At 38.8% G+C, this 23,258-nt stretch overlaps 1 pseudogene; it reads left to right on the top strand.

Annotated features, from left to right (window-relative positions):
- Positions 1-5,291: 5,291 nt before the first annotated feature.
- LOC141495914 (nuclear pore complex protein Nup155 pseudogene) lies at positions 5,292-9,338 on the top strand (annotated as a pseudogene).
- The last annotated feature ends 13,920 nt before the right edge of the window (positions 9,339-23,258 follow it).

Here is a 23,258-nt window from a genome sequence, read left to right on the forward strand (position 1 = left end):
CTAAGAAAAAATCTCCAGGGCCTGATGGATTCACAAGTGTTTTCTACCAAACATTTAAGGAACAATTGGTTCCAATTCTATATAAACTCTTTGGAAAAATAGGGAAAGATGGAACTCTGCCTAACTCTTTCTATGAAACCAATGCAGTGCTGTTACCTAAATCAGGAAGAGTTAAAACAGAGAAAGAAAATTATAGACCTATCTCCCTGATGAATATAGATGCAAAAATCTTAAATAAAACCTTATCAAAATGATTACAACAAGTTTTCATTAGGATAATACATTATGATCCAGTAAGATTTATCCCAGGAATGCAGGGTTGGTTCAATATTAGGAAAACTGTTAGTATACTCAATTATATCAACAACAAACCTATCAGAAATCATATGATCATATCAATAGATGCTGAAAAAGCTTTTGACAAAATAAAGCATCCATTCCTACTAAAAACACTAGAGAGTGTAGGAATAAATGGACTGTTCCTTAGAATAATTAGCAGTATCTATTTGAAACCATCAACAAACATTATATTCAATGAGGAGGGGCTAGAAGTATTCTCAATAAGATCAGGGGTGAAACAAGGGTGCCCATTATCACCACTGCTATTCAATATTGTATTAGAAATGTTAGCTTCAGCAATTAGAGAAGAAAAAGAAACTGACGGAATTAGAATTGGGAAAGAAGAGACAAAACTCACTCTTTGCAGATGACATAATGATCTACCTAGAGTATCCCAAGAAATCATCCAAAAAACTACTAGCACAATTAGCAATTTTAGCAGAGTTGCAGGTTATAACATAAACCCTCATAAATCCTCAATTTTCTATATATGTCTAGAAAGATAAAGGAGGAAGTGCTAGAAAGAGAATTCCCATTCAAAGTAACCTCAGACAATATAAAATATCTGGGTGTCTATTTGCCAAGACAGACTCAGAAACTTTTTGAAAACAATTACAAAACATTTCTCACACCAATTAAACCAGATTTAAATAATTGGACAAATATCCACTGCTCATGGATAGGTAGAGCTAAAATAATAAAAATGACAATTCTACCAAAAATAAACAACTTGTTTAGTGCCCTACCAATCAAAATTCCAAAAAATTACTTTCATGAGTTAGAAAAATTATAAGGAAATTCATATGGAGAAATAAAAAGTCAAAAATTTCCGGGAACTTAATGAAAAAAAGTGCAAAAGAAGGGAGCTTAGCACTACCTGATCTAAAACTATATTATAAAGCATCAGTCATCAAAATTGTTTAGTGTTGGATAAGAAATAGAGTGATAGACCAGTGGAATAGACTAGGTGCAAAAGCAGGAACCAATTATAGTAATCTGATGTTTGATAAACGAAAAGAGTCCAGCTAGTGGAATAAAAACTCTCTCTTTGATAAAAAAAAAACTGCTGGGAATATTGGAAGTTAGTATGGAAGAAACTTAGATTTAGACCATCACCTAACACCCTTTACCAAGATAAGACGCAAATAGTTACAGGATTTAGACATAAAAAACAATACTATAAGTAAATTAGAAGATCAAGGACTAGTTTACCTGTCAGATCTATGGAAAGTGGAGCAGTATATAAGGAAGTGTTGGAGAACATCACCAAAAACTAACTAGATGATTTCAATTATATTAAATTAAAAAGCTTTTGCACAGAAAAAATCACTGTAACCGAGATCAAAAGAAATGTAGTAAATTGGGAAACAACCTTTACAACTAATGATTCTGACAAAGGGCTCATTTCTAAAATATACAGAGAACTGAGTCGTATTTTTAAAACAAAAATCCATTCCCCAATTGACAAATGGTCAAAGGATATGCAAAGACATTTTACAGATGAGGAAATCAAAGCAATCCATAGCCATATGAAAAATTGCTCTAAATCATTAATTACTAGAGAAATGCAAATTAAAGCTTCTCTGAGGGACCACCTCACACCTTTCAGACTGGCCAATATGAACAGAAAGGATAATGATCATTGTTGGAAGGGTTGTGGGAAATTACACTGTTGGTGGAGCTGTGAACTCATCCAACCTTTCTGGAGAGGAATTTGGAACTATGCCCAAAGGGCAACAAAAATGAGCATTCCCTTTGATCCAGCAATGCCACTACTGGGTCTATACCGTGAAGAGATGATGAAAAAGGGTAAAAATATCACTTGTATACAAATATTCATAGCAGCCCTGTTTGTTGTGGCAAAGAATTGGAAATCAAGTAAATGTCCTTCATTTGGGGAATGGCTTAGCAAACTGTGGTATAAGTATGTCATGGAACACTATTGCTCTGTTAGAAACCAGGAGGGATGGGAATTCAGGGAAACCTGGAGGGATTTACCTGAACTGATGCTCGATGAGATGAGCAGAACCAGAAAAACACTGTATACACTAACAGCAACTTGGGGGTGATGTTCAACTCTGAAGGATTCGCTCATTCCATCAGTGCAACACTCAGGAACAATTTTTGGGCTGCCTGCAAATCCAGATAAAGAGCCATGGAGTTTGAACAAAGTTCAAGGACTATTCCCTTTAATTTAGGAAAAAAGCAGATATCTTATTGTTTGATCTTGTTACCTCTTAGACTTCTTGTCTCTTCCTTAAGGATACAATTTCTCTCTCATCACACTCAATTTGGATCAATGTACAAGATGGAAACAAAGTAAAGACTGACAGATTGCTTCCCGTGGTGGTGGGGGAAGTAAGCTTGAGGGGAAAATTGTAAAACTCAAATAATATCTTTAATTAAAAAAAAACAATTAAAAAAGAATTTGGGAGGTTCTAAAAGAAACTGGGAGAGAAGAGGTGTTGTGTTGAACTCCATTCTGAAGATGTTTAGAGCCTTGTGCTGACCTCACTGCTATATGTCTATGACACCTGCACAGTCTTTCAGCACCATGTTGAAAACTGAACTGCTTCCATTTAAATTGTCTTGGGAAGATTCAGAAGATCATCTGACAAGAAAGACAGTCACAGAAGATAGTCAGGCTAAACTATCAAGTATTCAAATCTTAAATGAACTGTACACATTGTTCATACTCAAAATACACTTACAAATAAAACTATTATATAGTGAACTCAAACAGGGAAAGCACTCATCAGGAGTTCAGAAAAAGAGAGAAAAGCACAATCTCAATGTCTCACTTAAGAACTTTGGATCTCATCGTATAGCATGGAAGACATTGGCACGGGACCACCCAGTCTCATGTCCCCTCATCAGAGAAGATGCTGTCCTCCTTGAGCAAGGCAGAATGGAATCAGCTCAAAGGAAACATGAGGTGCATATGTTAAAAGAATCTACCCCAGTTGTTCATGTGAACTATTTTTATTATACCTGTGGTAAAGCAATACAGCCTGTATCAGTCTGATCATCCATACTCAGACACACTGTAACTTATCTCTAACATAGTGATGTCATTTTGGTCTTTTTTCCATAGTGAAGGATAAGAACAAACCAACTCTCTGGGGTTGGAGTGAGGGGCACTGCACTATTATTTATTAGTTCTACAAAGAAAGGATACTTTTCAATTTTACTATATTTTCCTTTCTTTTGCAAGGCAATGGGAATAAGTGATTTCCCCAACTTCATACTGGTAAGTATTATTATCTGAATCCAAATTTTAACTCAGGTCCTCATGACTCCAGGGCCAGTGCTCTATCCACTGGACCAGTACTTTCTAAATTGCCTAATAAGAAGGAAGAAATGAGGAAGATCTAAAGAACTGAAAGCAGGAATCTGCTTTCTGTCACTATCCCATCAAGAGACTGAAATGGGTACAGAAGACTGAGGCTCTAGCAATCAAATTCTTTCAATAATTAACCACCCATTTCCTAGTCCCAGCACCCTATCATGTAGATATAGATACCCCAGAGCTGATTCTACTTTACAAAACAAAGAAACTTCCTTCCCTTGAAATGAGTCTCAGATAGCTTGCATGTCTATGAGTGTGTCCTTTATACACTGGGATTAACATCTCAGACAAAATCCCAGTACCTATAGCATTGTAGAAGGAAATCCTTTCTTGCATTCTGAGTACCAGAGTGTGATTCTTCATGGAAATTGATTTCATTGACTTTTTTATCATTTTTTCCCATAGCAAGAATCCTGTCCAGGCAATATGATGGCTCAGGTTCCAGCCTCCCCATCTTTGGTTCCGGGAGAGAGTTGCACATCAGCTGCAGTATCAGTGCCAACAATATCAAGTTAGACAACTTGGTACCAGCAGGACAGACACTCTAACTCATGACCTAAGACACTTCTTATCTGTATTCTTGGGTCCATGCCCAGTTCAGTGGCAGTGGGTCTACGACAAATTTCACTTTATCTCTAAGTTCTATAAAGGGTAACTTTGCTGCCAGTTACTACGTTTGCAAATATAATGATGTCCATTTGCCAAAGTGGGAAAACCCCAAACAAAAACCTCCAGGTTTCTTAGTCCCTCAGCTCTGGGAAAAAGGTGCTGCCACCCTAGGACACAGGTTCAGGCAATCACTATTCGTAGGGCAGGCTAGGCCTTATTTATCTATTTTCAGCCAACTGGATCACTCTTGTAGGGCTAAAGCTGGAAAATTATGAGAAGTAAAAAATAAAAAGGAGAGCAATATTTTGGGTCTTACATTCAAATCTCAGACTATCAAGCTGACAGGCATGCCAATTAATAAGACTAGTTGCATGGGCAAATGTCCCCATCTCCATCCTCTTCTTGTGGGGATGATCCACAAGGAGAACTTAAAGGAGTCACTGAAGGGTAAAAATGTTAAGAGGTTAAAGTGACAGATGAGAACCCTGGGAGCTTCTACACGGTTTACTACAGAAACAAGTTCACAATCAGCTCTTCCAGCCATTTGCTCAAGAGGAAACCAGTGCCTGAAGGACATGGTCAGCTTGTTTTTTCAGAGTTCTTCCAACAATTTCCCTATTAGGAGAGAGTTGTCATTGGCTTTAAAAATGTACATTCTTTTCTCTGTCTTACTTGAGAAAAATGAATTCTGTCCCCTCAGGTCACAGGAGCACCACTGACCATCACTGACTCCCATGAGACTTCCAATCTGGGAATTTGGCCCCATATTGTGGAATGATGAGTAGTGTTGGAGTACGCTGAAGCGCCCGGTGCTCCCGGGCCGCACGCCTCTTCTGGGTCTGCCTCTCTCTTTTCTCTTTTTCATTTCAGATCTTCCGCCGGTTTCTGCCACCGAGGGCGTGACGGCGGCCACGCAGGTTGAGCATCGGTGGCCGGCGATGCGTCCTCGAGCCCGGCGGCCGCGGCGGTAACTCCTGCGGCCCTGGCGGCCCCAGGAGGCTTTGGAGAACGCGGGGTGGCTCATCGACCGCCAAGTGCAGGACGACCGCCTCTATCCCGACCTGTCGGAGCTGCTCACGGTGCCGGCCCCAAATAGTCCCACAGTTTCAGGCATGTCAGACATGGATTACCCTCTACAAGGACCTGGTTTGCTCTCAGCACCTAATCTTCCAGAAATCAGTTCAATTCGACCAGTTCCTCTCCCCCCTGAGCTTGTTGAACAGTTTGGCCATATGCAGTGTAACTGTATGATGGGTGTATTCCCTGAAATTGGGAGGGCATGGCTAACTATTGACAGTGACAAATTTATGTGGAACTATGAAGATGGAGGGGACCTTGCCTACTTTGATGGACTTAGTGAAACTATTCTCGCTGTGGGTCTTGTGAAGCCAAAGTCTGGTATTTTTCAGCCTCATGTAAGACACCTCCTGGTTCTGGCCACCCCTGTAGACATAGTGATTCTAGGACTGAGCTATGCTAATTTGCAAACAGGTGTTGGAGTCCTTAATGACAGTATGTCTGGTGGAATGCAATTCCTTCCAGATCCTTTGTATTCACTACCCACTGAAAATACTTATCTTTTGACAATTACTTCCACAGATAATGGTAGAATTCTCTTGGCTGGAAAGGATGGTTGTTTATATGAAGTAGCATACCAAGCAGAAGCCGGCTGGTTTAGCCAGAGGTGCAGAACGATAAATCACTCAAAGAGTTCACTTTCTTTCCTTATTCCATCTATACTGCAATTCACATTCTCAGAAGATGATCTTATTGTACAGATTGCAATTGATAATTCCAGGAATATCTTATACACTTGCTCAGAAAGAGGTGTGATGCTGCTGGAAATATTGCAAGGACCATAGATCTTTCTGTTTTTAAGCCAATTGTCCAAATTGCAATGATTGAGAACTCAGAATCCATAGATTGTCAGTTACTGGCAATCACACATGCAGGTGTAAGATTATATTTCAGCACATGCCCATTCAGACAGCCATTAGCAAGGCCCAATATGCTGGTACTTGTTCATGTCGCTTACCTCCTGGATTCTCAGCTTCTTCAATTATAGAAAAACCATCAAAGGTGCATAGAGCTCTTTATAGCAAAGGTGTTCTTCTAATGGCAGCTTCAGAAAATGAAGATAATGACATTTTGTGGTGTGTCAACCATGACACCTTTCCATTCCAAAAGCCAGTGATGGAAACCCAGATGACAACACATGTTGATGGTCATTCTTGGGCACTCTCTGCAATAGATGAATTGAAAATTGATAAGATAATAACACCTTTAAATAAGGACCATATTCCAATAATAGATTCACCAGTTGTTGTACAGCAGCATATGCTGCCCCCTAAGAAATTTGTCCTGCTTTCTGCTCAAGGGAGTCTTATGTTTCACAAACTTAGACCTGTGGATCAACTGAGGCATCTCCTTGTTAGTAACTTGGGGGGGAGATGGAGAAGAGATTGAAAGATTCTTCAAATTGCACCAGGAGGACCAGCCTTGTGCAACTTGCGTTATCCTAGCTTGCTCCACTTCTGCCTGTGATAGAGAGGTATCTGCTTGGGCAACACGTGCATTCTTCAGGTATGGTGGAGAAGCACAGATGCGATTTCCATCAGCTCTTCCTCCTCCAAGTAATGTTGGACCTATCTTGAGGTCTCCTGTCTATCCTAGTTCCCCTATGCCTGTGAGTAGTCCATATCCTAATCCATCCTTTTTGGGAACCCCATCTCCAGGTGTGCATTCTCCTGCCATGTCAACACCAGTGTATCTTACTGGAAGCCAGATGTCTCAGTCTACTACAAATATTGGTTGTATGACTGGGCCAGAGATGGTGTATTCTGGCAAACACAATGGTATCTGCATTTACTTCTCTCGGATTATGGGAAATATTTGGGATGCAAGTTTAGTTGTGGAGAGAGTATTCAAGAGTGGCAACAGAGAAATTATTGCAATTGAAAATAGTGTACCATCTCAGTTGCTCGAATCAGTGCTACAGGAACTAAAAGGTTTGCAAGAATTTCTTGACAGAAATTCACAGTTTGCAGGAGGACCCATAGGAAACCCACATACTACCACTGCCAGAGTGCAACAGAGGTTGATTGGATTCATGAGTCCTGAAAATGGGAATTCTCAACAAATGCAACAAGAATTACAGAGGAAGTTCCATGAGGTTCAAGTGAGTGAAAAAATTTCACTTCAGGGGATCCAGCAATTGGCTCACAAATCATACCAGGCTTTGGCTTTATGGAAACTCCTATGTGAACATCAATTCAATGTCATTGTAGGAGAGCTTCAGAAGGAATTTCAAGAGCAATTGAAGATCACTACTTTCAAAGACCTGGTCATTAGAGACAAAGAATTAACTGGAGCATTGATTGCTTCCCTTATCAACTGTTACATTAGAGATAATGCTGCTGTTGGTGGCATCAGTTCACACCTACAAGACATCTGCCCTCTTCTTTATAGCACAGATGATGCAATTTGTTCCAAGGCAAATGAGCTTCTTCAGCGGTCCCAACAAGTTCAAAGCAAACCTGAAAAGGAAAGAATGTTAAGGGAATCACTGAAGGAATATCAGAAAATTAGTAATCAAGTGGATCTCGCCAATGTTTCTGCTCAGTATAGACAAGTGTGTTTTTATGAGGGTGTTGTGGAACTCTCTCTCATGGCTGCTGAGAAAAAAGATCCTCAAGGTCTTGGACTCTATTTCTATAAACATGGAGAGCCAGAAGAGGATACTGTGGGATTGCAGGCTTTCCAAGAGAGGTTGAATAGCTACAAGTGTATTACAGATACACTTCAGGAACTTGTCAATCAGAGTAAAGCTGCTCCTCAGTCTCCCAGTGTGCCTAAAAAGCCAGGTCCTCCAGTCTTGTCATCAGACCCAAATATGTTGAGTAATGAAGAAGCAGGACATCATTTTGAACAAATGCTTAGATTGGCTCAGAGGTCTAAAGATGAACTTTTTAGCATTGCTCTTTACAACTGGCTAATACAAGCAGACCTCATAGACAAGCTGCTGCAGATTTCTTCCCCATTTCTGGAGCCACATCTGGTTCATTGACGAAGGTTGATCAAAACAAAGTTCGTTATATAGATTTACTCTGGAGATACTTTGAGAAGAATAGGAGTTTTAGTAATGCTGCTCGAGTGTTGGCTAAATTAGCTGATATGCATAGCACTGAAATTTCACTTCAACAGTGTTTAGAATATATTGCTCGTGCCATTCTTAGTGCTAAAAGCTCCACTGCCATATCATCAATAGCTGCAGATGGTGAATTCCTTCATGAACTCAAAGAAAAGATGGAAGTTGCTAGAATCCAACTTCAGATACAAGAAACACTACAAAAGCAGTATTCCCATCACTCTTCAGTGCAAGATGCAATTTCACAGCTAGATTATGAGCTAATGGACATAACCAAGCTCTATGGAGAATTTGCTGACACATTCAAACTTGCAGAGTGTAAACTTGCAATAATTCATTGTGCTGGTCATTCAGACCCTATCTTGGTACAAACACTTTGGCTAGATATCATAGAGAAGGAGTTGAATGACAGTGTGACAATGAGTTCTTCAGATAGAATGCAGGCTCTTAGTCTGAAAATTGTTCAACTTGGCAAAATTTATGCTGGCACACCTCGATTTTTTTCTTTTAGATTTTATTGTACAGTTCTTAGAGCAGCAAGTATGTAACTTGAACTGGGATGTAGGATTTGTGATACAAACAATGAAAGAAATAGGAGTGCCAATGCCCAGACGATTAGAAGTATATGATCAATTGTTCAAATCAAGGGATCCATTCTGGACTAGGATAAAGAAGCCCTTACACCTTTTGGATTGTATACATGTATTATTGTCAAGATATGTTGAGAATCCCAACCAAGTGTCTTATTATGAGAGACAATGCTTTACAAATCTCTGCATGGATGCTGTTTGCTGCTACCTCATTGAACTCCAGTCTATGAGCTCAACACGAACAGTACAGGCTAGCATGGGGAATTTTAAATCTCTTCAGGCTAAATTAGAATGACTTCATTGATTCATTTAATAGAAATTGACTTTAAATATGTGTTCTTTCAACTATAAAATAAAGGTTCAGATATATGTACCCTAAGGCAGGATAGATGCCCAGAAGAACTAGGGAATTAAGTGTATTGTACAATCAATCGAATTGTATGGTTTCTGTGTTCTTAATTTTTTGGTATATTACAAGTGGCAGAAAATATGCCAAATGACTTTTTTTACTACTAGTATGTTATGTAGTCCTTTTAAAATTCATTTTTATGCAGTTGAAATAACATGTGTTCCCAAACTAAAGCCTCTTTTGAAGTCTCTTTTTTGCATCTCAGTATATGTATATATATATATATATATATATATATATATAGAGAGAGAGAGAGAGAGAGAGAGAGAGATTAAAGATGGCACTTTGTACATGTATATGTTTTACATATTAAATATATATGCCTGATTTGTGGTTTTTATAGTTTAAACATAGAGTTATCCTAAAAAACATTTACATTTATGAGATGTTAGCAGAATTTCTTCCTACACTGCAGCTGGGAGTTTGTAGGTATTGATTGCATTTACTGTACGACATAGTTGATATATTGATTAGTGTTGTTGAATTGCTATTTTCCCTCTTTCTTAATCTATTACAACAGATGGCTTTTAGAAAAGGGGGGGACTATATAAAAATAATGTAAATTGTTTCAAAAGGATTATCAGAGCAGGCAGCTAGGCCAGTTCCTGAGGGAAAGTGAATGGTTTTGCAAAATTTTACAGGGGCCTTCAGCTAGAATGGCAAAGTGATAGATTACAGAGAAATTAGGCTATTTAGATACCCCCTAAAAATTTTATATTAAAAGAGACAAATGACTCCCCTGAAAAAACCCGTTCCCTGCACTCCAAGCAGAGTAACACTACTTTTTTTTTAAATAGTGTGTAGCAGATGCAACAGTTTATGTCAGAAGCAAAAAGGTGAAAAATAAACTTAGTTAACGATGGAGATATCCTCAAATGAATAATCAGAATAGGTAATATTTACATAGTACATTACAGTTGCAGAACTCTATATGTGTATTATGTCCCTTGACCTTCCAGCCTTTTAAAGTAAGTTGACATTATCCTCATTTTATGATAATTAGTATAATCTTAACTCTGTCTTTCCCCCATACAGCTAACAAAATGATTTTCTTAAGCAAATATCTAATCTAGTCATTCCCCTCTTCAATAAACTCTAATATCTTACTTTTACCTATATGGTCCTACAAACTAAAAAACTAATGATGTGCATTAAATAAAAATTCTGAATGTTTCATTAAAAAAATAAAAAATAGAGTACACTGAAGCAGACAAGTGGAATATTTTTCAAAGTTGATTTTTAAATCTCAATTGAGTCTAACACATGGGCTGCTGATGTCTGCTAATCTTTGGTTTCTGAAGTAGCTCTCCATTACTCTGGGTAAAGTATAATTTGACTTCCAATTGGGATATCTGGGAAATTCTAGATCTTTAGAAATATGTGCCATTTGGTAGTAAGAATGGCCCTGCATGAGGCTACTCAAATTGAACCTAGAGAATTCTCATCTCAATCATATACTTCCTCTATATCCTTGGGAGGACACAACAGGCTACTTGGTTTTCTAATTTAATCATCTATAAAAAATGAGATGAAGAAATTATGTAATTTGGAAGTGAAATAGATAATCACTTGATTCTTATTCTCCACCCACAACTGGCTCAGGTAATTTTTCCACTGAGTCCTCCTTATATAGAGGGCAGGATCAGTCAAGGATTTTTCCACACCCTTGTAAAGTTCGTGTATTCATGTAAAACACACATCATTATTGGGTGGGTAAAACATACACCTTCCTTATCTGAATAAGGTTTTGTCTTTCCTGAATATAGATAACCCCATTGTGGAACTGCTGGATTGCTCAAGTTTGGAGTAGTTTGGGGACTAAAGAAGTTTGGCTCCCAGAGACAGAGTTGAGTGGTAGCAGGAGAGATCTGTCTTTTGGAATTGCCCTATCTGTAGTAAGTTTGAATACTTGATAGTTTAACCCAAGAAAGTCCCTCAGTGTCTATTATTTTCTCCTACTACCTGATCTGCAGAGTGTTTCTAAGACAATGTAAATGAAATGAATTCTGTTTCCTCATAGGACACTTGGAGACTGTCCATCTTTCAAAGGCATCCAACAATGAGGTCAGCACAAGTGCTATAGACCTTCAGTTTGGTGATCATATAATACCTTTTCTCTCTACAAGTTCTTTTGGAGCCTCCCAAATACTGAACAACCTCTGGCAATATGAGTGTCAACTTCATTATGGATATGTGCCTTCCTCTCAGGTGTGCTGCCAAGATCAGTGAATTTACGTACAGTATTCAAAATGTCTCCACTTGCTGAAATCTTTGGTTTCGCATTTGAATTCTGTGGTGCTAACCCATAGATTCCATGTGTTTTGTTTTGTTTTGTTTTCTTTTGTTTTGTTTTGTTTATTTTTGGTGTTCACTGTTAGGCTAAAGTTAACCCAAGCAACAGAGAATCGATCCAAACTTTGTTGCATCTCAGGGTCAGAGGCTGCATTGAGTGGAGAATCATCTGCAAACAGAAGATCATGCACCAATACCCTCTCCACTTTGGTCTTGGTTATAGATTTCCCAGATAAAAGTCGGCATCAAATGAAACATAGCGTCAAGTTCTAAGGGAGGCTGGCACTTTAACTCAAACAGAGATCTGACCTTAAAACTTAGTTACAGACTATCTGGAACATAGCAGGTGTTTAGTAAATGTTTAGTGACAAACTGATTTAATCAACTTGAATGGCTTCTTTTTGTCTTTAGGCTAAAATAAAAACCACTCTGCAGTTAGAGTCTATAACCCCCCAGCTCAGCCTCCCTTTCTGGATTTATTACACAATACACTCCTGTGTTGCTTCAACAATCCAAACTAATCAGCCATCATGCTCCCCTTCATAAGTGATGTTTTGTCTCCTGTCTCTAGCTTTTGCCCAGGCTGTGCTCCATTCCTTAAATTCACTCTACATGTGTCTAAGAATCCCAAACATTCTTCAAAACTGAGTTCTACCACCTCCTCTGGGACAATATGTGAGTTCCCTGGATGCCTGTTCCTCATTTTCCATATCAACTGAAATTACCTTTGTACAGAAAATTACAGACACTATTCTAGCACCTTCATTTCATATAAGAAAATTCTTACAGGTAAAAAATTCATGTAAAGAAACTCAATAAAAGCAATTGCTTAGGTTTCAGACAAGACCTCTCATGAAACTGGGTGCTGGATAATATAGGAAAGAATCTAGAAACATTATGAGGATGGAAGGGACTCAAAACACTAGACAATTGAATCTAGAAGCTCAATCAATCACATCTTCTTTTTGTAGATGAAGGCAGATCAGCAAACCCACTCTATGTCCATGGGAAGCCACAATAAACTCCTTGATTTTCAGTTAACTCATCTATAAAAGTGAGATAGAAAAATGCTGTAATTTAGAATTGAAATACCTAATCACCTGATTCTCATTCTCCACCCAAAACCTCTCAAGGAGGCCTTGAACACTGATACCATGAAGAAATCCATCAAGGATGTGAATGAAACCAGACACCAGTGTGAGATGGACAGTGAACAGGTTTCACCCTGTCACCAACTCTCCTAGAAACTCGACCAGGCATGATGATAGGGACATTTTAAACCTCACAGGTACATGCATTAAGTTTTAAAAGTCAATAAGATCATGGTCCTCTAAATGAGAGAAATGAGTTTTTTACTGAGGGATGGCTGATCAGGAGGGCCTTGTCTAGGCCAAGATTATAAGGAATCCCACCCTGTAAAACCAGTGTAGCCAGAGCAGAACAGTGAATTTGGTCCATATCAAGATAGCCAGGGATGCAGTGGATGAAGGACTGGGTCTGGAATTCAAAGTCTCATGTCCCTGAGAGCAAATCAGACCTTAGACACATCCTAGCTGTGACCTGGGTGAGTCACTTAACCATGTTTGTCTCTATTTCCTTGTCTATGAAATGAGCTGGAAGAAGGAAATGCCAGACTACTCCAGGACCTTTGATAAGAAGATCCGGTGTGGGGTCACCCAGAACCAGACATGACTAACAATCTCAATGGACAAGGTTCTATCATTTGATACAGAGAATTAGAGCAAAGCTTCCTCTGCATGAACTTGGGTCCGAACAAGGGAAATACTTTATGGAGAAGCAAAGATATCAAGGAGACTTAACTTGTCAGTATTTACCCTGGAAATCTGGATTTTCCACTCTGTGTCCCAGGGAGCTGTGTTCCCTACACTCTGCCTGGGCTGTGCATATGGTCCCACAGTCCCCACCTTTCTAGCAAAGCCTTGTCTATCACCAGGAAGCCCAGGAGATGTGAGCCTGCCCAGGGAGCTAGAGCTCTTCTGCCCTGGGGACCACAGAGAAGACAGCTGCTACTTTGAGATAAATCTCCTGAACTGCCTGGGGAGCTTTTTGTTCAGGGCTGAAGCATTGTGGGGGAGGCCAATGAGTGGTTTGCTGACAGTAATAGATGCCAACATCCTCTGGCTCCAGGATGCTGATAGTGAGAGTGAAGTCCACCCCACAGCCACTGCCACTGAATCGAGAGGGAACCCCGGAGTCTAGATTGGAAACTTTATAAATCAGGCATTTAGGAGCTTGTCCTGCTTTCTGTTGGTACCAATGTAGGTAAGTGTTTCCATCACTATGTAAGAGGCTCTGACTGGCCTTGCAGCTGATGGAAACTCTCTCTCCCAGAGACACTGACAGGAAAGCTGGGAACTGAGTCAGAACAACTTCCCCTGCTGAACCTGAAATTAAAGAGAAGACATTCGAGGTTAGAGAACTGTTTGTATTTCTATCTGAAACTCTCCCTTTAATATCTGGTCACACAAATCTCTTCTTCTCCCAAAGCCCCTTTCTTCTAAGTCTTATTTCATCTCCCAAAGACTTTTCTCAGAGATATTGCAGCCCAGCTCAGATGTCAAGGGTCTCCCCCAGACTCCTCTCTTTCTCCATAATCTCCTCTCCACATTTCCTTCCTCACCTGGGAGCCACAGGAGCAGGGCACAAAGGAGCTGAGCTGGGGACTCCATCTCCTCCCTGAGCTCTGGTCAGTGATGCTCCTCCATCAGCAGAAGGTCTTGGCTATTGATAAAGAGGTGGAGGCTCAGGGAGGAGTTTAGGGGAAGGGAGAATGCAAAACAGGAAGCAGAAGGAGGAGCCCGCTCATCTCCAGGGCTGAGAATGTTTTAAGCTGTTTTTTTCTGCCTGTGTTCTCAGTCATAAATTACATGCTTTTTCAGTCTTCAAACAGTGAGTCCTCTTTAAGTGGTCAAATGACATATTCACTCCAACCTCAAGGCAGTTTTTCCCCTAGAACACTTTCTCCTACAAGTCCCTTCCATTCTTTTCCTGAAAAATTCTGTTTTCAATCTTTGATCTCAGGACATATTTTATTTCATCTCACTCAATATTGTTTTATCTAACCAACCCATTTCAAAGTCATTATCAAACATTGCCATCTTGTGGAAATTCACTAAATCTTGCTGAAACTCAGTTTCCTAGGTATAAAAAATGGGGAGAAAACAATGTACACTTAGATAATATAATTCTTTTTCTGGAAGGGGACAAAACAATTACTTTTTCTAGTTGAATTAAAGTGTTAATATATAAGCTCATTCTTTGGCCTCATGAAATTGGTATATCAATAGTAATAATAGTTCATGTTTACATGACTCATTCTATTTGGCAAAATGACTGATATGTTACCTAATGTGATCCTCACTATCCACCTGATACTAACAGCTATACAAATTAACAACCTGAGACTGAGAATGGGTAAAAGACTAGCCAGGGAACACACAGCTAATGGATTCCAAAACCAAGATTAAAACTTGGATCCTCTTGTCTCCATCTCCAAAACCCAAGCCCCTGTCCTACCTACAATATTAGTAAAGTAATAGCTGGCAGGAATTACATATCTCCAGATATTCCCACATGCTTTTGATTTCTCTTTATAAGTCTCTGGGTTTTTATTCCATGTAGCTTCCAAATCATGAATATTGACTGTGATGCCTCCCGAAAAGTGCTACTCTTGCAATTATATGCATAAGGGTTATGTCTATGTGACTGTGGAATACAGTTTTGTCAGTGATAAATTTCTCATTGTTAGGCACTTAATTTGGTTGAATGCTCAAGGATGTTCAGAGATCTATATTTATAGGATGGTCACTTATCACTTCTCCATTAATAAAAGATATCAAGATCCTGGTGTGTAAGTCTAGCTACCAAGCCTGGCAATAGGTACAAACTGTTTACAGTATACAGAGATTTTGTGCATGGTTTTTTAATATTTATTTCCATCACCTTCATTAAGAACTTTAATAACTAGAACTCTTCTAAGTAAGAGATTTGAATTCTGTGGATTTGGATTTAATGACTTCTTTGTACATTCTGCCTCTAAGCCTATACTCCTTTCATCCTCATGAAAATAATGAACAGGTTTGCAGGATTTCCCTAAACATCTGAGTACTCCTCTTGTCCACTCATCTCTAGGAAAAGCAGTAGAAAATTAGAGGAGGAAAATGGAGTAAACCCAGACCTCTTTGGGAGATTTCTCATTAAACAACCAAAGGCATTTCTTAAGTATTTACCAAGTAATTTGCTACATGCTAGAGACAGAAATGAAGACCATGCCAGTCCGGAATATCAAGGATCTCATATTCTAATGGAGAAAATGATGTGTAAATGAGCATCTATAGAAAGAGACTTAAATGTGGAAAGGGAGAGAGGAAAATGAGCATTCATATCATTCTAAGTATTCTCCTAAGAGAGTTTTGCAATTATCATCTTATTTAATCTTCACAGCAACCTTGTCAGGGAGTTCCTGTTAGGCAGTTAAGAAAACAGAGACAAACAAGAGTTAAAGGACTTACCCAGGACCACACAGTAACTAAATGACTCAGGCAATATTTTGAAATCAGATAGTACAAATTGTAGGCGCAGAGTTCTGTCTACTATATCACAAGTTTCCTTAAAAAGTAAACATTAGGTAAGTATGTGAAAGGAGTAAGGGAAACCGCTTCATATGATTAAAGACCAATAATAATAAATGCTTCAGAGATAAAACTCAAGAGACCTATGAAATGTTTACTATAACCTTATGGATGGTACTTAGTAGAATATTCCAAATATCAGAAGCATTGGTCGAAAAATACAAACATGGATATGTGTGAATAGGAAGACAGATAGATAGATAGTTCGATAGATAAAGATACGTATAGAACATGTTATATATTTTTTATTTAATACATTTATATGAGTATTAGGAACCTAAAGTAATTGTTCTCTGTGCTAAAAGAAGTTTGGTTACCAGGGGTAAAATCAGCAGTTTGGAGATGAAATCATTTTGAGCAATCATCTGTGTAAGAGTACAAAGTGGTCACTCTAAAGAAAAAAACAGACATTTCCACATGCATTCTACATACCTATGATTATTAATGGACCTATGGCTGAGGGCAACTGCTTTTCTTAAAACCCTATTTATAAAACGCTCTGGCATTAAAAAAGAGAACGATAGAGCTGATCTGTGTCATCAGGCAGAGGCTGCACAAAAACTGAATGCAGAGAGAAGGTCCCTAGCCAGGCACAGTGCAGTTCTTTATCTGGAGGACAAAAATGGTCTTTCCCAACACAAATTAACCTGGAAGAATTTGTTTGGTTCTCCATATTCTGAAAATTACACTACTATATATCTTTTGCAATTGTTCACCACTTTCTGTCCTATCCGAAGCCTCATCAAACAAGTTGGGTTTTTGCTGCAGAGATACTGAAGTAGTTTGCCCAGTTCTTTCTCCACAATTTACAGATAAAGAAACTGAGGGTTATGTATCACACAGTTAATATGTACCTTTGGTTAGTTTTGAACCAGGACAGAATAGGCTTTATATTCACTACACCTCCTTGTTGGCCTAAAGGTTATACATTAGAGCATTGTCAATAAAATATTCATACCCACTCTTAAAAAAGGATAAACTTTGTTAGAGTAGGAACTGTTTCTAGAAGGTGTACCAAACTAGCTGGCATACAGGAAGTAGTAAAAAATTCAACAATTACTGAGCTTTTCACTTGCCAATGTAACAAGGGACTGACCCATAAACCAAATATTTATCAGTCTATGCAGAAAGGATTATTATGTTCTGATGATCCAGTTCCCTAGGTGGAAGAGGTCTGGGAGCCTGCTACAAAGACAGTCTTCAGAAAGCTTGATGACCAAGAGAATTGGGAACTTAAGGAAACATTCAGCAATTGATTCCTTGACATAGTATATGCTAAACATCAGGCTTTTAGACTGGCTGTAATTATTGACCTAGAACTAGAAGAACATTAAAAGGCCTTCATGGATCTGCCTTTATCTCAGTAGGACCTGCTTCAGCTCTTCCCCTGGTTTCTTGCTAGACAGTCCTTTGGTAAGAAATAATCTTACCTTGATCATGTTAGGAGGTCTCAGACACTACTAGAATATATAGTCTTCGTTCTTGACTACATTCACATTTGTTTTTCATGTTAGATGCAGGACATCAGAGGTTATGACCCTGCGAATTTGAAGTCAGGAAAGAAGTATCAGAGAGTCCCAGACACTCGCTTTTCAGGTTTCAAGTCTGTCCAGTCTTTGTGGCCTACAAAAGATGAATGCCCTAAGGAGGAAGCATTGACCTTAAGGGTAGTAAAAGACAAAGGCTCATCTGGCATTAATGACAAACTTGGACAAGAACTTAGTGGGTCCTCTATTAAATGGAAAATGATTTAAGTCTGACACCACTCTCCTCAAAGCTCATATGCTTGTCCTTTTGTGATTGCAACATCTTCAAAGTAAATATTCCATTGTAAATTCTCATTGATTTGGGGAGGTTGAATGGTTCTAGGGTGCTAGTCACTGGCAATACACAAAAGTGGAGCATGCTATAATAAAGGGCGCAGGGCAAGGACCTTAGAGGAAGAAATACTTCAAACCCTCAACAATGACCCTAGCATCCTGAGGAGAAGTTGAGGAGAGCAATAAAACAACCTCACTCTTAGACAGTGAGCCAAAAGCATGCTTCTGTGGAAAAAAATACTTTTTATATTTTTATAATATTGATTTTTCTACTATTGCAATCCAACATGATATGTTTAGAGGATGTTTGTGTCTAAAACATTGCTGTTCTCAGGAACTCTCTTTGAATCCTGAGTTAATGACAAGGAATTTGGGCATCTTCCAGATCCTGAATGCACCTAAAATATTCTTACTTTGCCTCATTACACCCAGGATTGGTTTTGGTCCTGCCAAGCTTGTTTTGAGTTTGAGATTGTGGATTTTTACTTCAGTGATGACTAAATTTTATTTTTTATTATATCTGTAAATTCCATAAATAAGTTTATGGTAAGTATTTCTTATTGATCTTGCCTTTAATCTCTGAAACCTTTATTACTATTGATCAGGATTCCTATGAAACAGTCTCTCTTTCTCCTCTGAAATACTAACCCTAAATTTTTTTTTTTGTTTTAGGAACCTGATGACACACTTAACAGAACTCTGGGCCTCCTATTTAGATGATCTGGTTTAAAATACAGTCTGATACACTGTGTGGCCCTGGGTAAGCCAATTAACCCTTGTGGAGCTTAGTAGCCTTTACTGTATAATACGGGTAATAATAGCAGCTAGCTCACAGGGTTGCTGGGAAGATCAAATGAAATGCCATTCATAAAAATTTCTTAGCAGAATGCTTATGTTATTCCCACTTCCCCAGCACCTATTTTATATACCTTTTTATAGATGTTTATTTACATGTTATTTATACCATTTAATAGGCGATCCTTGATATTTGTGACTGGTAAGGAATCTATTTCTATCTCTCACATTACTTGATAAGTATTTAAGAATTGTCAGTTGACTGTCTGATGAGATATCTACCAAGCTTGTCTGGGGTTTTCTCAGATTTCCACCTCTAATTTTCTTCTGTTTTCTTATCTATATTACTATACAGAGATTAAACCAAATTTTGTGACCTGGGTAATTATTTCCATGAGATTTAAAGGCGTACAGGCTTAGAGGTAGAATGAACACGGAGGTCATCATAGCCAAACCCTTCAGCCAAGCACACAGAATTCGGTACTAATAAAGTTATAATAAGGAAACTGCTCAATGAAGATCAGACTAGGGAGATTAAAAATTATGAAAGAAATGTCTGTATACTATACACATTTAGCATCTTTGACCTAGATCGGACCAGCCTCAATACGTAGAATTATACCCTAGGATCTTGCTATCTTTTATTACTTAAAAAATCACAAGTGACCATCCAATAAATAGAGATCTCAGAATAGCCTTGACTTCTCAAGTAATTAAGTGCTGTACAATGAGAACTTTATCACTGACCAAACTGTATCTCATAGTCATCTAAAGATTTCACTTACACATAACACATTATGCATGACATTTATGACCTGCATTAAAGGGCATCACACCATGTACTCCTGATCTTCAATCTACATGGAATAAAAAAGCCCAGAAATTCAATAGGAGAAATCAAAACCATGTGGGAATTTTGAGAAATCGATAGTTGCTGCCATCCTATACTATTGTAGTATTGTAGGTGGAACAATGGATTGAGTTTTGGAGTTGAACACAAGAGGAACCAAATTCAAATCAAACTTTAAGAATCCATTGACTGTGTGACTCCTGTGTGACTCCTGGCAAGCTCACTTTTTAATTAGCAAATCATGGTGGTATCAGTTGGATATTGAGGAACAAATATGCTGAAATAGCAATCACTTTTGAAAATGGAAGAAGCCATGTAAATAGGAGCTACATTATTATTGACAGATATCAATTTCAGTAGGTTAGAGGTTGAGCTTATGACTTAAAACTTTAATTCAACTGGAAAAAGTAATTATTTTGTCCACCTTCAAAACAAAAAGAATCACAGTGGGATACTAATTTGACCCAGGACAGTTTCAATCTGAACTCATAAGAAAAAGATGAGACAATTGAGAGTGATAAATACTGAGGAAGATCACTCATATTTTAGTATTCCTTAAGGATTTACAAAGTAATTGTAAATTATCTTATATAAGGTGTACAATATTTTCTCCCCATTTTCCACATCTAGTAAACTGAGGTTCAGCAAGATCAAGTGCATTTCCTCAAGGTTGCTCTGTTTGTGAATGACTTTGAAATGGGTTGGTAGAACAAAACAAAGTAGAGTGAGGTGAAATATTGTAAATATGGAAGTCAAAGAACAAAGACAGAGTTTTTCATGAAAAGAATGAAAGTGAAAGACAGTGCTCTAAGGGAAAAATCAGCCTTCACCATGTAGTGATTGTGTCATTTCATTACTTATAGGACACTCACACATTTGAAGACTGAAAATGCATCTGATTTCTGATTCAGAACACACTGCGAAAAAAACTGCTTAAAATATTCTGATCCATGGATATGATAGAGCTCCTTCCCTTAGTTGCTGGTTTGCATTCTTTCTTTCCCGAAACTTCTCCCTGGGCCTCCAAATCTTTACTCAATTCCTCAGACTTTCAGTAGATTGAGAATCAACACAGGACAGAGCTCAGGGTGGAGATAGAGTCCCCAGCTCATCTCCATTTTTCCTCCTCCTGTGACTTCTGGGTGAGGAAGGAAAATATGGAGAGAAGATTATAGAGGAAGACAAGAGGCTGAGAGAAACCCTTGCCATCTGCGCTGTGTTACATTATCTCTCTGAGAAAAGTCTGTGAGAGATGAAATAGGAGTTAGAAGAAAGGGATTTTGCTGAGAAGAATTAATAGATATCTACAAACAGGTATTAAAGGGAGAGTTTCAGAAAGGAAGATAAATAGTCTTGGTTCTAAGACCTCAAATGTCTTATGTTGAATTTCAGGTTCACAAGGGGAAGTTGTTCTCACTCAGTCCTCAGCTTTCCTGTCTGTGTCTCTGGGAGAAAGAGTTACCATCAACTGCAAGGACATTCAGACATACTCTGACATCACAATGGAAACTCTTACCTCCATTGGTACTGACCGAAAGCAGAATAAGCTCTTAAATCCTGATTCTTAAAGTCTCCAGTCTAGTCTTTGGGCTTCCCTCTCAATTCTTGACAGTGGGAGTGGGACAGGTTTCACCCTCACAATCAGCAACAGGGACCTGAGGATGCTGTCCTCTATTTCTGCTACCAACACATTCAGTGGCCTCCAACTCAGGGCTTTAGACTTGAACAACATCCTCCTCCAGTTGTTTGGGGGATTCTAGTCAGAGCAGCAGCTGCCTGCGTTCTAAGCCTCAGGGCAGAGCAGTTCCTATTCCATGGGCAGCCTCACATCTCTCAGGGCTTTCCCATTGTGGTCACACAGGTCCCCTCTGTGAGGAATATGTGGGTATTTGTATCCACAAGGATGTGAAGGGAAGATTGTTAGCTTAAATTACAAAGACTGGGCTCTGCCTATATTGTAGCCTATTAGCAAGGTACTAAATAAAAGTCAGATTTAGCCTCCATATGGTCAAAAACTGATGAAATTGCCTCACCTGTTTATAAGTTAACTTAGTGATGCGACCTTCTCCTTTGCACATGCTCAAAAAGATAGCTGTTCTTGCTCATTAGTATGATGAGCAAGGTGGGGGAAATGTGTGGGGCTCAATGTATCAATTAGACTGTGACACCAACCCATGATTGGCATAAGGTGGCAGAAACAAGGCCTTTCAAAGTGCATAAAACCTTCCATTTGGGGATTTCCCTGACCCTCTCTCCCACCATGACAGGTATGCATTTTGTTAAGATACCTTAATAAAAACCATTTTATTCACTCTGGGCTAAGAATTCATGAGCTATTTATAACACCTCCTTTCCAACACTGGTTAGTTGTCCAATCACCAACACTATCTGTCACAGAGTGAAAAATCCAAACAAGAGAAAGGCCGACATGTAGGTGATGAGGGTTATGTGATTAAGTGTCAGGTATCTGAGGCTGGAATTGAACTCAGGTCCTCCCAACTCCAAGGCCAGTGCTCTATCCACTGCACCTGGTTGCTCCACCACCACCCCCCACTGTATTTGAATCACATGATACAAACTTCTTGGTTGCTGTTGGTAATCGTTACTGATTCTTGGTGAACTCACACGGGGTCTTCTTGTCAAAGGTCCTAAAGAGGTTTGCCATTTCCTTCTTCCAGCCCATTTCATAGATGAAGAAATAGAAAGAAATACAATTAGGTGATTTACCCAGGGTCTCAGCTAGGATGTGTCTAAGGTCTTATTTGATTTCAGGAACATAAGTCTTTAAGAATCCAAGCCCAGCACTCAATCTACTGCATCACATGGTTGCCATGTTATACACTAGTATTCTTTTTATTCTATGTGGGCAACACTGGTCTCTGAGACCTGCATTCCTTGTGATCTTGGCCTGGCACAGGTCATTGAGTCATCCCTCAGTGATTCATTAGTTCCTTTATCTGGAGGACAATGACCTTATTTCTTGCCTGTAAGAATTTTCTTGTATGATATAAAGCTGCTAAAGTAGTAACAGTAAGGTCTGTAGAAATGTAATTTCAGTTGATATGGAAAGCAGACCACAGGTGCCCAGGGACATCACTTATTCTCCCACATGAGGTGCTAGAACTCAGCTTTGAAGAAAGCTAGGGATTTGCAACCTCAGACCTGTGTAGTGTGCATCTCAGGAATGGAACACAGCCTGAACAAAAAGCTTGAGACAGGAGTCAAAATATGATTGATGATGGGGAACATGATGGCTATTAAGTTTGGATCATGGAGGAATAAAGGAGTATATTGAATAGTAAATCTAGAAAGGGAGGTTGAGCTGTGTGATTAAAAGCTCTAAATACTTAGTGGTTTCTATTTTAGCCTAAAGACAAAAAGAAACCATTCAAGATGTTACAGTCTG

This window comes from Macrotis lagotis, chromosome 1 (assembly GCF_037893015.1).
Source record: "Macrotis lagotis isolate mMagLag1 chromosome 1, bilby.v1.9.chrom.fasta, whole genome shotgun sequence".
In the NCBI taxonomy this organism is placed as follows: domain Eukaryota; kingdom Metazoa; phylum Chordata; class Mammalia; order Peramelemorphia; family Peramelidae; genus Macrotis; species Macrotis lagotis.